The sequence below is a fragment of the Archocentrus centrarchus genome, chromosome 12 (assembly GCF_007364275.1).
Source record: "Archocentrus centrarchus isolate MPI-CPG fArcCen1 chromosome 12, fArcCen1, whole genome shotgun sequence".
In the NCBI taxonomy this organism is placed as follows: Eukaryota; Metazoa; Chordata; class Actinopteri; order Cichliformes; family Cichlidae; genus Archocentrus; species Archocentrus centrarchus.
The window spans coordinates 25,674,804-25,690,424 of record NC_044357.1 but is presented as its reverse complement, the minus strand read 5'-3'; the positions used below and the strand labels follow the sequence as shown (position 1 = coordinate 25,690,424).

The 15,621-nt window shown below is 44.5% G+C and overlaps 1 protein-coding gene across 1 annotated transcript in view; it reads right to left on the bottom strand.

Annotated features, from left to right (window-relative positions):
• The window catches only part of pip5kl1 (phosphatidylinositol-4-phosphate 5-kinase-like 1), a 56,909-nt gene extending 44,163 nt beyond the window's left edge, over positions 1-12,746 (bottom strand). Inside the window, exon 1 of the mRNA XM_030742144.1 lies at positions 12,689-12,746. The gene's annotated coding sequence lies outside the window, so the exon portion shown is untranslated. The remainder of the gene's footprint in view (positions 1-12,688) is intronic.
• Positions 12,747-15,621: the final 2,875 nt, after the last annotated feature.

Genomic DNA, 15,621 nt, shown 5'->3' with positions numbered 1-15,621 from the left:
CTTGCTGTGGAAAGTGTGCCTGGCTTGCCGCAAAGATCCGCAAGGGAAGACGGTGTGGAGCTACAAGGAGCTAACCAATCGGGCTAGCTGGCGGAGGCTACCGAACTTGCTAGCAAAGAGTAAGGAGTACCTTGACGCTGAGTATGCTACGGCAGGAGGCGGTGCTGCAAGTAGAGGTCTGTGCCAAACGAAGAATCCTCTAAAAAAGGTCTGACACTCTCTCTCTTTATTCCGTTAACTACCTGACGCCACTAATGTTAAACACCATCTGAAGTGAACAAAGTAAGCAGACACTCGGGATTCCGCTCTGAAAATCATTGTGTTTAATTCTACACATAAAGAAACTCCTTTTGCAACTGTTGTGAAGTTTAAGAAGAGTTAGAAGCTGTTGATAATTCGAGGAATTGTAACAGTTTGTGTAGTGATTAAAATAAATGAAGGAATGATCGAAGGAAAAATGATGGCGGAAGGAGGTGCTGTCCCGCGTTCTGACCAAAAGAGGGCGCCAAAGCCCAAGGAAAAGGCGATAGAGGAGAAAATCAAACGGCTGTCAGGAGAGAGAAAGGGAAAGTTGGCACACGTAACCAAACAGAAGAATGACCTGGAGAAATTAAAAGAAAATGAGCACAATGTTGGACTCATTAAAGATCAAGCATTATTGATGTTTGAAAAATCCCTTGGAGAATTTGCACGTCTTAACAAAGAACTGTGTGAATTATTGGATGTGGATGAAAGACAGGTAGATCAAGAGGTTTATGATAAGAGATATTCAGAGTTTAAACTGTTCATACAAGGCGTGAATGAATGGATTGCAAATGTCCATAAAGATCCTCAAGAAGATGTTGATGGAAAGCCATGTGATAATGAATCAGAGGCCTGTTCAGTTGTATGCCATAGCGTATCTAAGGCCAGTTCAGCTGTAAGTCATGTCTCAAGTACTACTTCTTCTAAGCTGAGAATTAAAGCAGAACGTGAAGCGTTGTTGGCAAGAGCAGCAGCAATGAAAAAGAAAGCAGCATTGGAGCAGGAGGAAATTCGTTTAAAATTACAAAGGGAGCAGTTGGATATTGAAACAGAGCTTGCCGCTTCAGATGCCAAATTAAAGGTGTATGAGGAATACGAGGATGCTCGTTCAGTAGATGAATTTCCGAGCCACTTCCAGGACTCAGGAATTTATCTATGACTGACAAACCAGATAATCTTTACAGCGATGACAATTACGCGCCTCATCAAAGTAAACCTCTGGTATCCAGTTCAAACCCAGCTGCAAATGTTTCAGAAGAAAGAAAGCTTTGGCCAGGATTGGATGCTAGCAGCGCTGCGCCCCGTCCTGATGATCACGACCATGCTGATATCTCTTCAGACAGCTTGTATGAAGTGCTACGGCGCCAAAATGAAGTCACAGAGATTCTCATTAAACAACAGAGTTTGTCTCAATTGCCTCATAGAGATATACCAATGTTTAGAGGAGATCCTCTGACTTACAAATCCTTCATAAGAGCTTTTGAGCATGCCATCAACAGTAAAACAGACAGCCCTCAAGATCGGTTGTATTATCTCGAACAGTTCACAAGTGGAGAACCACTCGATCTTGTTCGTAGCTGTGAGCACATGAGACCTGACAAAGCTTACAAAGAAGCCAGGGAATTACTTGATCGCCACTATGGAGATGAGTTTACCATCGCCACAGCTTACATCAAGAAGGCAATGGAATGGCCTCAAATAAAACCTGAAGACAGAAAGGGATTGAACGCCTTTGCTTTGTTCTTGATTGGATGTCGTAACACACTGAATGATGTAGACTACATGGACGAAATGAACAATCCAACAAACATGAAGTGCATTTTGTCTAAGCTTCCATTTAAACTGAAGGAAAGATGGAGAAGCTATGCTTATGATATCCAAGAAAAAACAAGAAAAAGAGCTAGATTTACAGATTTAGTGGAGTTTGTTTACTGTCAAGCAAAGGTAGCAAATGACCCACTCTTTGGAGATATTCTGGATTCCACTGCAGGGAATCAGAAAGGCTTGAAAAGAAAACCTAACATTGTCAAAGGTGAATCTAAAGGAAGCAGTTTTGCTGTGGACGTCTCTACTGAGAAGAACGCCAGTAAATGCCAGCTTGAAAAAACAACAGTTTCAGTCAAGACTGCAAGCGTTTTCCAAAATCCATGTCTTTACTGCCAAAGGAACCATGCACTCATTGTGTGCAGCAAGATCAAAGAGCAGCCTTTGAAAGACAGAATACAGTTCCTGAAAATGGTTGGTCTTTGCTTTGCATGTCTAACAGCAGGTCATCGGGCCAAGGACTGTAGAAAAAGAACCTCATGCCCAGAGTGCTCCCTCAAGCACCCAGCAATCCTGCACGTGGTAAAGGATGTTAAATCAGATTTGAACAGCACAACTGGTGGCTTGCAAGGCACAGGTGAGGTCACAAGTGCTCTTGTGTCAGGAGAGAGTATAAGCAAGAACACTGGGGCTAGTGAGTGTATTCTTCCTATTGTACCTGTGCAGATAAAACACAAAAGGGACTCAAGGATGATCGAGACCTATGCCTTCCTAGACCAAGGAAGCACGGCAACTTTCTGTACGGAAGACCTAGCCAGCAAGTTGAACATCAGAGGCAGAAAGACAGAGTTCATCCTTCGCACGATGGCAACCGAACAGAAAGTAAGTAGCTGTGTGCTTACTGATCTAGAAGTGTGTGGCTTAGGGAAGCAAGACTTCATCCAGTTGCCCAACGTGTATACTCAGCCAGAAATCCCTGCAAAGAAAGCCAATATACCTCAGAAGAGTGATTTGGCAAGGTGGCCTTACCTGAGCAGAGTCCATCTCCCAAACCTTGAAGCAGAAATTGGTCTTCTCATCGGTTCCAATGTCTACAAGGCCATGGAACCATGGGAGATCATCAATAGTCAGAATGATGGACCGTATGCTGTAAAGACGGTGCTCGGGTGGGTTGTCAATGGGCCAATTAGTAGATGCACAGAGAAAGAGGCTGAAGACAACAAAGAACAAAGTTTCCTTGTCAATCGTATCTCTGTGATGAACATTGAAGATATGCTGGTGAAGCACTATAACGCTGACTTCCCAGAAAACCGGTGTGACGACCGGCGAGAAGACTCTGAACAGGACAGGCAGTTCATGCATACAGTGGCAACATCAGCACAACTCATTGATGGCCATTTCTGCATTAAGCTGCCGTTGAAGGATGACAAAGTGAAGATGCCATGTAACCGTGGTATTGCTGAACAGCGACTTAACTCACTAAAGAGGAAATTCAGCAGAAATACAGACTTTGCCCAAGAATACAGAACATTCATGAGCAACATACTTGAGAAGGGCTATGCAACACAAGTTCCTGAACAGCAGCTGAGTCGCAGTGATGGAAGGGTGTGGTTTATCCCACACCACGGCGTGTACCACCCGAGGAAGAAGAAGCTGCGAGTAGTTTTTGACTGCGCCGCAACTTACCGAGGAGTGTCGCTGAATGACCAATTGTTGCAAGGACCAAACCTGACAAACACACTCATTGGCGTACTGCTAAGATTCAGGCAGGAGCCCGTCGCCATGATGGCAGACATAGAGTCCATGTTCTACTAGGTGCGGATACCTGATAATGATGCGGACCTGCTACGCTTCCTCTGGTGGCTGGATGGTGATACAAATTTGGAACCAGCTGAGTACAGAATGTGTGTGCATCTATTTGGCGCAACATCGTCTCCCAGCTGTGCGTCATACGCACTAAGAAAAACAGCAGAGAATGCATTAACACAGACCTCAGCAGAAGCAGTGCAGACAATTCTCAAGAATTTCTATGTCGACGATTGCTTGAAGTCTGTTCCCACAGAGGACCAAGCAGTTGCTCTTGTCAAGGAACTGATGACGTTATGCACTGGCGGTGGTTTCCACTTAACCAAGTGGATCAGCAACAGTAAGGCCCTACTGTGCTCAATACCTGAACATGAGCGAGCTGCTGAGGTCAAAGATCTAGACCTAGAGAACGACGAATTGCCAGTAGAACGGGCACTGGGCATGCAGTGGTGCACCAGTACAGACAGCTTCAAATTCAAGACACACCTGCCAGATAAGCCATGTACAAGAAGAGGCATCTTAGCCGTCGTCAGTACAGTGTACGACCCCATGGGCTTCCTAGCACCACTCCTGCTACCTGTGAAGCGTATTCTGAGAGACCTCTGTAAAGAGAAAAGAGATTGGGATGAAGAAATCCATGGAAGGCCACGCAAGACATGGCTGGATTGGTTAGCACACCTCCACAAGCTTTCAGATCTAAAGGTTAGCAGATGTTTTAAACCTGCCACCTTTGGTCTAGCAAAGACTGCTCAAATCCACCACTTCTCAGATGCCAGTCAGGATGGTTATGGCGTTGTGTCATATCTTTTGTTGACAAATGGACAAGGTGAGAAGCATGTATCATTCTTGATGGGAAAGTCCAGAGTCGCTCCACTCAAACAGATCACGATTCCCAGAATGGAATTGACGGCAGCGATGGTGGCAGTCAAGGTAGATCGTATGCTGAAAAGAGAACTTGAAACTCCCTTGATGGAATCGATCTTTTGGACAGATAGTACGACAGTACTAAAGTACATTCGAAATGACACACTTCGTTTCAAAACGTTTGTAGCCAACAGAGTTTCGTACATAAGAGAAGCAACAACGCCAGCCCAGTGGAAGTATGTCAACACGGCTCAAAATCCGGCAGATCAGGCTTCAAGGGGCTTGAAGTTCGAGAGTTACATTAAAAACGGGAGCTGGTTTCATGGGCCCAAGTTCCTGACTGGTGAGTGGCCAGACCAGCCTGAGCAAACCTACCTCACGGAAGATGATGCTGAGATTAAGACATCGGCTGCAGTATCATGCTCAGTTCAGGAGGAGTGCAAAGAGCCACTGAACAAACTCGTGGAGTATTATTCCAGTTGGCACAAGCTTAAAAAGGCCATTGCTTGGATTTTACGTCTAAAGGAGTCATTGAGGTATTTATGTGAGAAAAGGAAAGAACTGGAACGAACCATGCAACAATCTAAAGAAGGTCCGGAAAGGCAAAGAGACATTATCGAACAGCATATGGTGACATGTAAGAAGAACCTAGCTAAAGGAATTCTTACGGTTGAAGATCTAGCCAGAGCTGAAACAGAAATGATTAAATACAGTCAGAAACAGACCTATGCAGAAGAGATAAAGGCTTTGCTGCTTGGAAACATGCAAGTGAAAAGAAACAGTTCAATCTTCAAACTGGATCCATACCTGGATAATGGTGTGCTGAGGGTAGGAGGGCGTCTGAGCAAATCAGCGATGCCCGAAGAGGCCAAGCATCCCGCTATTCTACATAAACAGCATGCAGTAGCCCGCCTTATTCTCCACCATATCCACCAAGAAGCTGGACATGGAGGCAGAAACCATGTCTTGGCCAAATTACGGCAACGCTATTGGATACCAAGGGCCAATGCAGCAGTGAGAAGGGTGATCTCAGAGTGTAACCTCTGTAGAAGACTGTATTCAAAGGCAGGAGAGCAGAAGATGGCAGACTTGCCACCGGATCGGCTACTGCCAGACAAGCCACCCTTTACTAACACTGGTGTAGATTATTTTGGCCCGTTTGAGGTCAAAAGAGGGCGTGTTAAAGTCAAGTGCTATGGAGTGCTTTTTACATGCTTAACTACAAGAGCAGTGCATATTGAAATAGCCCATTCCCTTGACACAGGCTCGTGTATTAATGCTTTACGGCGTTTTCAAGCCAGAAGAGGGCAAGTGTCAATCATTCGTTCCGACAATGGCACGAACTTTGTCGGTGCTGAACGAGAGCTACGAGAGGCATTGGCAGAGCTGGACCAGTCTCTTATCAATGAAGCAATGGTGAAAAAAGGCGTGCAGTGGATTTTCAACCCACCTGCTGCTTCCCACCATGGCAGCATTTGGGAGCGTCAAATCCGCACAGTGTGGAAAGTGTTGAGCTCCGTCGTGAGGCAACAGCAGCTAGATGATGAAGGGCTACAGACTTTACTGTGCGAAGTTGAGAGCATTATCAATGGAAGACCCTTGACTACAAACACAGACCACCCAAATGACCTAGAGCCACTGACGCCAAACCACCTCCTCCTAATGAAGGCACAGCCTAACTTTCCACCCGGTGTATTCAATAAAAATGATCTCTACGTCCGCCGTCGTTGGAGACAAATTCAATACTTGGCTGATCTGTTCTGGCAAAGGTGGACTCGTGAATATCTCCCTCTGCTGCAAGAACGGCAAAAGTGGCACATCCAGAAGAGGAGCTTCACAGTTGGAGATGTCGTCCTGGTCATTGACTCAACCCTGCCAAGGAACTCTTGGACATTAGGAAGAATCACCAGAGTGGTACCAGATTCTGAAGGGGTCGTTCGAAGTGCCGAGGTCAAAACGAAGACAAGCATCATTCAAAGACCCATAACTAAACTTTGCTTCTTGCAGGGAGAAGATTGAAGCTTGAGAGAAGAATGAAGACCAGATTAGTTTAGAACTGGTTAGGAAAGACTGTTATTTCTTTGCTAATGTTATTCGTAAAGGGATGAAACCTGTTAAGAAATATTAGTTGATCAGTGTAAATGGCTCCAATTTAAGTTTAAGTTGGTAATTGATATGCTGAGGCATAGTCAATTAGGGGGCGGGATATGTTGTAGCCATTTTTTTGTGAGATAGTTGTATGCATTTGGAAACACAAATTTGGTAATTATAAGTAATTCTGCTTGTAATGGAATTGTTAATCAATGACTAATTTGTAGAATAATTTGTTGGTTGTGATGTTTGAGGTTTGTACACTGGTAGGAAATGAGGAAAGGGCACCGGAAGTCACTGGACCCTAGAGCAACACAGTTTTTCGACCTACACTACGCTGTACGATGCAGTAAACTAAGTTAAATCAGAAAGGTCAAGATTTCCTTTATGTTTGTACTTTGCTTTCTTCAGTAAAGATACACCAGAAGATTCTTGGACTCAAGACCTTTGTTTACTAACGCGTGTGTGTTGAGTACGAAACACTTGAGGGTCCAGGCTAGGGAGGCAGCCGTGCCGCTGCAGCCACAAAAGTAAATAAGGTGAATGAGAAACAGTGCATTATGTGAACCCCCCAGCAGACTAGGCCTATAGCAGCATAACTAAGGGATGGTTCAGGGTCACCTGATCCAGCCCTAACTATAAGCTTGATCATAAAGGAAAGTTTTAAGCCTAATCTTAAAAATAGAGAGGGTGTCTGTCTCCTGAATCCAAGCTGGAAGCTGGTTCCACAGAAGAGGGGCCTGAAAGCTGAAGGCTCTGCCTCCCATTCTACTCTTAAGTATCCGAGGAACCACAAGTAAGCCAGCAGTCTGAGAGCGAAGTGCTCTGTTGGGGTGATATGGGACTATGAGGTCTTTGAGATAAGATGGGACCTGATTATTCAAGACCTTGTATGTGAGGAGAAGAATTTTAAATTCTATTCTAGATTTAACAGGGAGCCAATGAAGAGAAGCCAATATGGGAGAAATCTGCTCTCTCTTTCTAGTCCCTGTCAGTACTCTAGCTGCAGCATTTTGGATCAGCTGAAGGCTTTTCAGGAAGCTTTTAGGACAGCCTGATAATAATGAATTACAATAATCCAGCCTAGAAGTAATAAATGCATGAATTAGCTTTTCAGCATCACTCTGAGAAAGGATGTTTCTAATTTTAGAAATATTGCGCAAATGCAAAAACGCGGTCCTACATATTTGTTTAATATGTGCATTGAAGGACATATCCTGGTCAAAAATGACTCCTAGATTTCTCACAGTGTTACTGGAGGCCAAAGTAATACCATCCAGAGTAAGTATCTGGTTAGACACCATGTTTCTAAGATTTGTGGGGCCGAGAACAAGAATTTCAGTTTGATCTGAATTTAGAAGCAGGAAATTAGAGGTCATCCAGGCCTTAATGTCTTTAAGACATTCCTGCAGTTTAACTAATTGATGTGTGTCATCTGGCTTCATTGATAGGTAAAGCTGAGTATCATCTGCATAACAATGAAAATTGATGCAGTGCTTTCTAATAATACTGCCTAAGGGAAGCATGTATAATGTAAATAAAATTGGTCCTAGCACAGAACCCTGTGGAACTCCATAATTAACCTTAGTGTGTGAAGAAGACTCCCCATTTACATGAACAAATTGGAGTCTATGAGATAAATATGATTCAAACCACTGCAGTGCAGTACCTTTAATACCTATAGCAAGCTCTAATCTCTGTAATAAAATGTTATGGTCAACAGTATCAAAAGCTGCACTGAGGTCCAACAGGACAAGAACAGAGATGAGTCCACTGTCAGAGGCTCTAAGAAGATCATTGGTAACCTTCACTAATGCTGTTTCTGTACTGTGATGAATTCTGAAACCTGACTGAAACTCTTCAAATAAACCGTTCCTCTGCAGATGATCAGTTAGCTGTTTTACAACTACTCTTTCAAGAATCTTTGAGAGAAAAGGAAGGTTGGAGATTGGCCTATAATTAGCTAAGACAGCTGGGTCACTGATGGCTTTTTAAGCAGAGGTTTAATTACAGCCACCTTGAAGGTCTGTGGTACATAGCCAACTAATAAAGACTGATTGATCATTTTTAAGATTGAAGCATCAATAATTGGAAAGATTTCTTTGAACAGTCTAGTAGGAATGGGATCTAACAAACATGTTGCTGGTTTGGAGGAAGTAACTATTGAAGTTAACTCTGAAAGATCAACTGGAGCAAAAGAGTCTAAACAAATACCAGCAGTGCTGAAAGCAGCCGAACATGAAGAATAATCTTTGAGATGGTTATGAATAATTTTTTCTCTAATGTCTAAAATTTTATTTGTAAAGAAATCCATGAAGTCACTACTAGTTAACGTGAAAGGAATACTCGGCTCTACAGAGCTCTGACTCTTTGTCAGCCTGGCTACAGTGCTGAAAACAAACCTGGGGTTGTTCTTATTTTCTTCAATTAATGATGAATAGTAAGATGTCCAAGCTTTACGGAGGGCTTTTTTATAGAGCAACAAACTCTTTTTCCAGGCTAAATGAGCATCTTCTAATTTAGTGAGACGCCATTCCCTCTCCAGCTTTTGGGTTATCTGCTTTAAGCTGTGCGTTTGTGAATTATACCACGGAGTCAGGCACTTCTGATTTGAAGCTTTCCTTTTCAGAGGAGCCACAGTATCCAAAGTTATACGCAGTGAGGATGTAAAACTATTGACGAGATAATCGACCTCACTGGGAGCAGAGTTTAGGTAGCTGCTCTGCACTGTGTTGGCACTGAAGAGCATAACAATGAAGGAATTAGATCCTTAAACTTAGTTACAGCACTTTCAGAAAGACTTCTACTGTAATAAAACTTATTCCCCACTGCTGTGTAATCCATTAAAGTAAATGTAAATGTTACTAAGAAATGATCAGACAGGAGGGGGCTTTCAGGGAATACTGTTAAGTCTTCAGTTTCTATGCCATATGTTAAGACAAGATCCAGAGTGTGATTAAAGTGGTGGGTGGGCTCCTTTACATTTTGAGAGAAGCCAATTGAATCTAACAATAGATTAAATGCAGTGTTGAGGCTGTCATTCTCAGCATCTACATGGATGTTAAAATCACCCACTATAATTATTTTATCTGAACTGAGCACTAAATCAGATAAAAAGTCTGAGAAATCAGACAGAAACTCTGAGTAAGGACCAGGTGGACGATAGATAATAACAAATAAAACAGGTTTTTGATTTTCCCAATTAGGATGGACAAGACTAAGAGTCAGGCTTTCAAAAGAATGAAAACTTTGTCTGGGTCTTTGATTAATTAATAAGCTGGAATTGAAGATTGCAGCTAATCCTCCTCCTCGACCTGTGCTTCGAGCATTCTGACAGTTACTGTGACTCGGGGGTGTTGATTCATTTAAACTAACATATTCATCCTGCTGTAACCAGGTTTCTGTAAGGTAGAATAAATCAATATGTTGATCAATTATTAAATCATTTACTAATAGGGACTTGGAAGAGAGAGACCTAATGTTTAACAATCCACATTTAATTGTTTTATTCTTTGGTGCAGTTGATGAAGCTGTATTATTTATTGTTTTTGAATTTTTATGCTTAAATAGCTTTTTGCTGATTTTAGCTTTGGTTTTTGGTGGTCTGGGAGCAGGCACCGACTCTATGGGGATGGGGTTTTGGGGGGATGGCAGGAGGAGAGAAGCTGCAGAGAGGCGTGTAAGACTGCAACTCTGCTTCCTGGTCTCAACCCTGGGTAGTCAGTTTTTAGGAGGGTTAATAAATTTGGCCAGATTTCTAGAAATGAGAGCTGCTCCATCCAAAGTGGGATGGATGCCGTCTCTCCTAACAAGACCAGGTTTTCCCCAGAAACTTTGCTAATTATCTATGAAGCCCACGTCATTTTTTGGACACCACTCAGACAGCCAGCGATTCAAGGAGAACATGCGGCTAAACATGTGGCTCCTGGTCTGATTGGGGAGGGGCCCAGAGAAAACTACAGAGTCCGACATTGTTTTTGGAAAGTTACACACCGAGTCAATAATAATTTTAGTGACCTCCGATTGGCGTAACCGGGTGTCATTACTGCCGACGTGAATAACGATCTTACCAAATCTACGATTAGCCTTAGCCAGCAGTTTCAAATTTCCATGAATGTCGCCTGCTCTGGCCCCTGGAAGACATTTGACTATGGTCGCCGGTGTCTCTAGCTTCACGTTTCTCAAAACAGAGTCGCCAATAACCAGAGTTTGTTCCTCGGCGGGTGTGTCGCCGAGTGGAGAAAAACGGTTAGAGACGTGAACAGGTTGGTGGTGTACCCGGGGCTTCTGCTTAGGACTACGCTTCCTCCTCACCGTCACCCAGCTGGCCTGTTTTCCCTGCTGCTCGGGATGCGCTCCAGTCTTCCCTGCTCTGCTTCAAGCAGAGAAGCTCCATTATTGTAAGAAGGCTTCAGAGCACCCAAGAAAGCCCAGCAAGTGCCAGGACCATCTCCTGAAGGTGATTCAGCTGTGGGACCGGGGCTCCACCAGTGCTCAGGAAGGGCAGCAGGCAGGTGTGAATGTATCTGCATGTACAGTGAGACACAGCGACGGACTGATATACTGCAAAAACCACAGCGACTGGACTGCTGAGGGGGGGCAGCGTCCTTTTCTGTGAAGATGCTCCTTTCTGATTGTTTGGGGCGGAAAAATGATTGTCTGGAGAAGGAAAGGTGAGTGCTACCATCAGTCCTGTGTCCTGCCAACAGCAAAGCATCCTGAGACCATTCATGTGTGGGATGAGTTCTCATCTCAGTGGGCTCACTCACAAGTTTTCCCAAGAACACAGCCATGAATAAAGAAGAGCGACTTCTTCAGTGAAGAACGATGACTTTGACGATGGAGCACCGTGAGCCCAAAATGGCTCGAGTAACAAAACGCTGAAATTTTGAGAGCATGACCAGAAAACTCCCCCAGCCACGAAGCCCATCGAGAACTTGTTTTCAATCATCAAGAGGTGGGTGGAGCTCAGAGCATCGATGATGCAAGAATGGCTGCTCTCAGTGAGGATTTGGCCCTGAGGCTGACTGATGATGGAGTGCAGAGGTTTAGAAAAAGAAGGACCAACACTGCAAATATGTAACTGCATACAGTTTGCGCTGCTATGCTGTGGAGCCTGAACTGTCATTAGTGACATGGGCTCAAATCCACTTCCTCTCAGGAATACTGTGAGTGGATCTGCACTGATGCACTGTGATAGTGGGTCTCATGCTGTTGTGTAAGACTCTGGCTGCAGGGAGCAGCAGCTTGAATGTCACACTGGTCTTAATCATGATTAAATTCATCTTCTCCAGGTTTTGTAGAGACTCAGGCCCAGAAACAGGACCATGACCTCACCATTTTACAAGCAGGACACTGAAATTCTGCTGAAAGGGGTCGTGACGTGATCCGTGAGCTGGACCAGGTCTGCTGTGAGTGGTCAGCAGCACGGCGCTCATACTGTCAGGAAACAGCGCAGCTTTGATGCACGTTCATAAACACAAACCTGAGTTACAGAAACTGCATGAAGCAGAAATCCAGGAACCACTGACTGCTTCTCAGCCAAAAAGGGATCGTCTGCCAACAGTCGCCTGTATTTAAACTGTTGTTATTGACTTTTTGAACCATATTCTGTGAAATATCAATCCCTCAAGAATGATATTAAATAATTTTGAATAACACTCCTGTCACAGGGCAGAAGCTGCAATCAGTTTATAGCAAAGTGACTTTTATCTATTCTTTATTTCACAGGATAAAAACTGTCACCGACATTAAAATTACGTCTTTTAAGGGGGGGGGGGGGGGGGGGGGGGGGTCAGAAATGGTAACAAATATAACATAATAGTTCTTTAAATGTATCTTAAGTGGCTAATAGGACTGGATTGAGACAGGTCATTTCTTTATTATAGATACAAACCCCCATAGATCCTGCTGACTACCTGACCTGCTGATTTACCGATGAAACAAAGATATTAGAAACACGTCACAGGGTGACACAGCCTGCTGTGCACATGACTTCTTATCAGCAACTTGGATGAAATCCCTAACGCAGGGATTTGTAAACGGTTGCAGTTTAAGGCTCTCTGTCTCTAACCCTGTATATGAATGTTATTATCTCTGAATCTTATTCATGCATATGGATGCGCTCAGATTTACTTGCCTCGGTGCAGCAGCTGATGGGCGCGGAGCGGAACGGAGGGTCGGCCTGTCCGTGTCTGTGCCAGCGTATTACTCACTGAGAGGGTGTGAGGGTGTGTGTGTGTGTGTGTGTGTCAGTCACACGTCAGCCTGCAGACGGTCATCGGAGCGAAGCCTGCTCACCCGCCGTCACACCCACACCGGTACCGCGGTCAGCGTGGAGCGAGCACAGGTGGAGGAATAAAAGGCTGGAGCATGAGAAAGTTGTTGCATGGGTTTGTTGGGGAGATGAGGATGCAGCCGCAGAGCAAACTCTGCTGAATCACTGCTGACTGCTGGATGCGCTCCAGTCTTCATCCGTCTCCTTCCCGCAGCAGCAAGAATCCTGATGCAGTTGGAAAACACGCAGCACACCACACAAAGAAGCACAACTCCTCTCAGAGGCTCTGCAAACATATACAAGTACTGCAGGAAAAGAGAAACGTAGAGCTGCATTGGGAGGGACCAGAATTATCATTTTAATTTGCTGTTTTGTTCTGTTGTTGTTTTCATATTCATATGGATGCTGGTTAAATCTGAGAGGGAGGGCTCAGGCCTGGAGACACAGTTAGAGAAGAAAGCCCGAGATGGTTTGGACATGCAGAGGAGGTTCGTGGATGCAGTGAAGGACGTGCAGAGGGCTGGTGTGACACAGGAGGTTGCTGGGATGGGGGGATGGAGGCAGATGATCTGGCGCCCCCTAGAGGGAGCAGCTGAAAGAACACATCAGGCCAGAAAGGAAGGAAGATAATAGCAGCGTTTAAACGTAACAGTGTCCATCAGTTATTATTAAGTCCTTGATTCCAGCAGGTTGTCTCACTGAGATAAACACATACATGTTCAGGTAATGGGCTAATTACAGCTACATAAATAAAACCCGTTAAAATATGCCAGTGAAAACAGAGGATGTAGCTTTATAGTTTTTTGTTTCATTTGTAAGCAGCAGTGTGTTTAAATCCAGTTTCTCCAAAGGAAGCACAAATAAATAAATAATGTGTTCAGGACAGCGGTTAGAGCAGGCGTACTCAACAACCGCTGAGCAGCAGCAGCAGCAGCCTGTGATTGTACCGCCCACTGCACCTGAGTTTATCATCCCACTAACAGCTGACTGTGGAATATTTAGTAGTGAGGAAATTTCACAGACTAAAATAACATCCAGGCTAACCTATGTAATAAGGACCCCCACACTCTGGAGGTTATAAATGACCAAACTCTGTGAGCTCTGTGACAGGCTGGTGACCTGTACAGGGTGCATCCCACCCTTCACTCTATGACAGCTGGGATAGGCTCCAGCCCCCCCGAGACCCCAGAAAGGATAAGTGGAACAGGATGGATGGGTGGATAACTATGTGGTGATTTTCCTACACGTCTCTCCATGAGGCGTAGCTGCACCTGCAGCCAGCTGGCCATGATTGTATACTGGTTAGTGCTCTGCGTTGTATGGATGCAGTTCCCAGTATGAGCTGGTAACTCTGATCCCTCCAAAGATGGCCACCCCTGGCTGAAGAACAAAAACCCACAGCTGATGGGTCCCACTGCAGTGAAAGGAGCTGGGCTAAAGGTCATCAGCTGCTGATGCAACACCCACAAAATCAACATCTCATTAGAAACCAGCAATTTTGCTGTCTACAGCAACTCGTTAGATGACCTCGTACCATGAGCCCTCCAAGCTTTAGGACTCAGAGTCAGAGGCACATCCAGCAGTGAAGGAAACTCCTCCATCAAACACAGATGAGAATCTGCAGCAGCACCAAGTGTTTGGGGTTTTAGTCCCAAAGACAAACGGATGTGGCTGTTCCTCTGAATCACTGTTTTCCTGGCGTTGGCCAGCGTCAGCTTATCAGGACATTTTGGACATTTTTATGCTTCCAGTTTTGGAGGAACAGTTTCCTTTGTGCACTCGGGCACAGAGAATCCCTTCAAAGTGCATAAAGGCGTGGCTGAACAGTTTGTATGGAAGAACGTGATTGGCCCACATCAGTGTGGGCCAATCACACTGATGTGTCTGAACACACAAATGCTCTTTTGGATAAAGGGACAAAATTCCCAAAATTCCAAAATAGAAGAGTGGAAGCCGTGATAGTTCTTGATGATGTAATCTGTAAGTGTCCGAATACTTTTGTCTATATTGTGTTGCTGATGTCTATCTAGTAGTTAAACATCCACTGAAATAGGCTGATGTGACAAACATCAAACAACGTCTGACCTGGAATCAGTCACAGAGCAGTCGGAGCACCAACCTGACAGCCTACGGGCTCAGAGTCCACCTCATGTGTGCAGCCGGGAGTCTCGATCCGTTCAGAAAGGATTTATCAACTTTGAGTGAGTCCAGTCAGTTATTCCTGAGCCGTGATGCAGTCAGGAGAAACCCAGCAGCTCCTCATCGTTCCAGGTGTGTAGAAAATCAGAGCTTCATTTGCAGCCTGGCTGGGTTACTCCTCAGTCGCTTCTGTGCTGCTGGAGCAATTTCCTCCGTTCCCCTGCTGCCAGGCTTCGTATCTCCAGAGCTCTGCTCACGGCGTCCTTAACAATGCATCCTTGGGAACGCATCCTAGGGAAAGTGTCCTTGGGAATGCAGTTTTTTCCTCGGAGATCGTAGCCACTCACCCGAGTGACAAACTGCCAGAACAGGCTTGGAGATGGAGGATTGGGAATAAAACAGTGCCATTCAGCCAGTTCCAATTAAAAGAGTTACGTAGTTTAAAGATAAAATAGTAACAGAGAGAGCAGAGGACAAAAATTATAATAAGTTTGTTTATCCAAAAAGCATGCATGGAAGGCAGAGATACAGTCATCCATGATTTCTGAGAAAAGTATGTAGTGCAGTGAGTTATATGGCTGCCATAGGTTCAGATAGTGTGACTCAATGTGGCCAAACTCATTTTTAGGGCTCATGTAAAGGTTTTTTCTCTAATT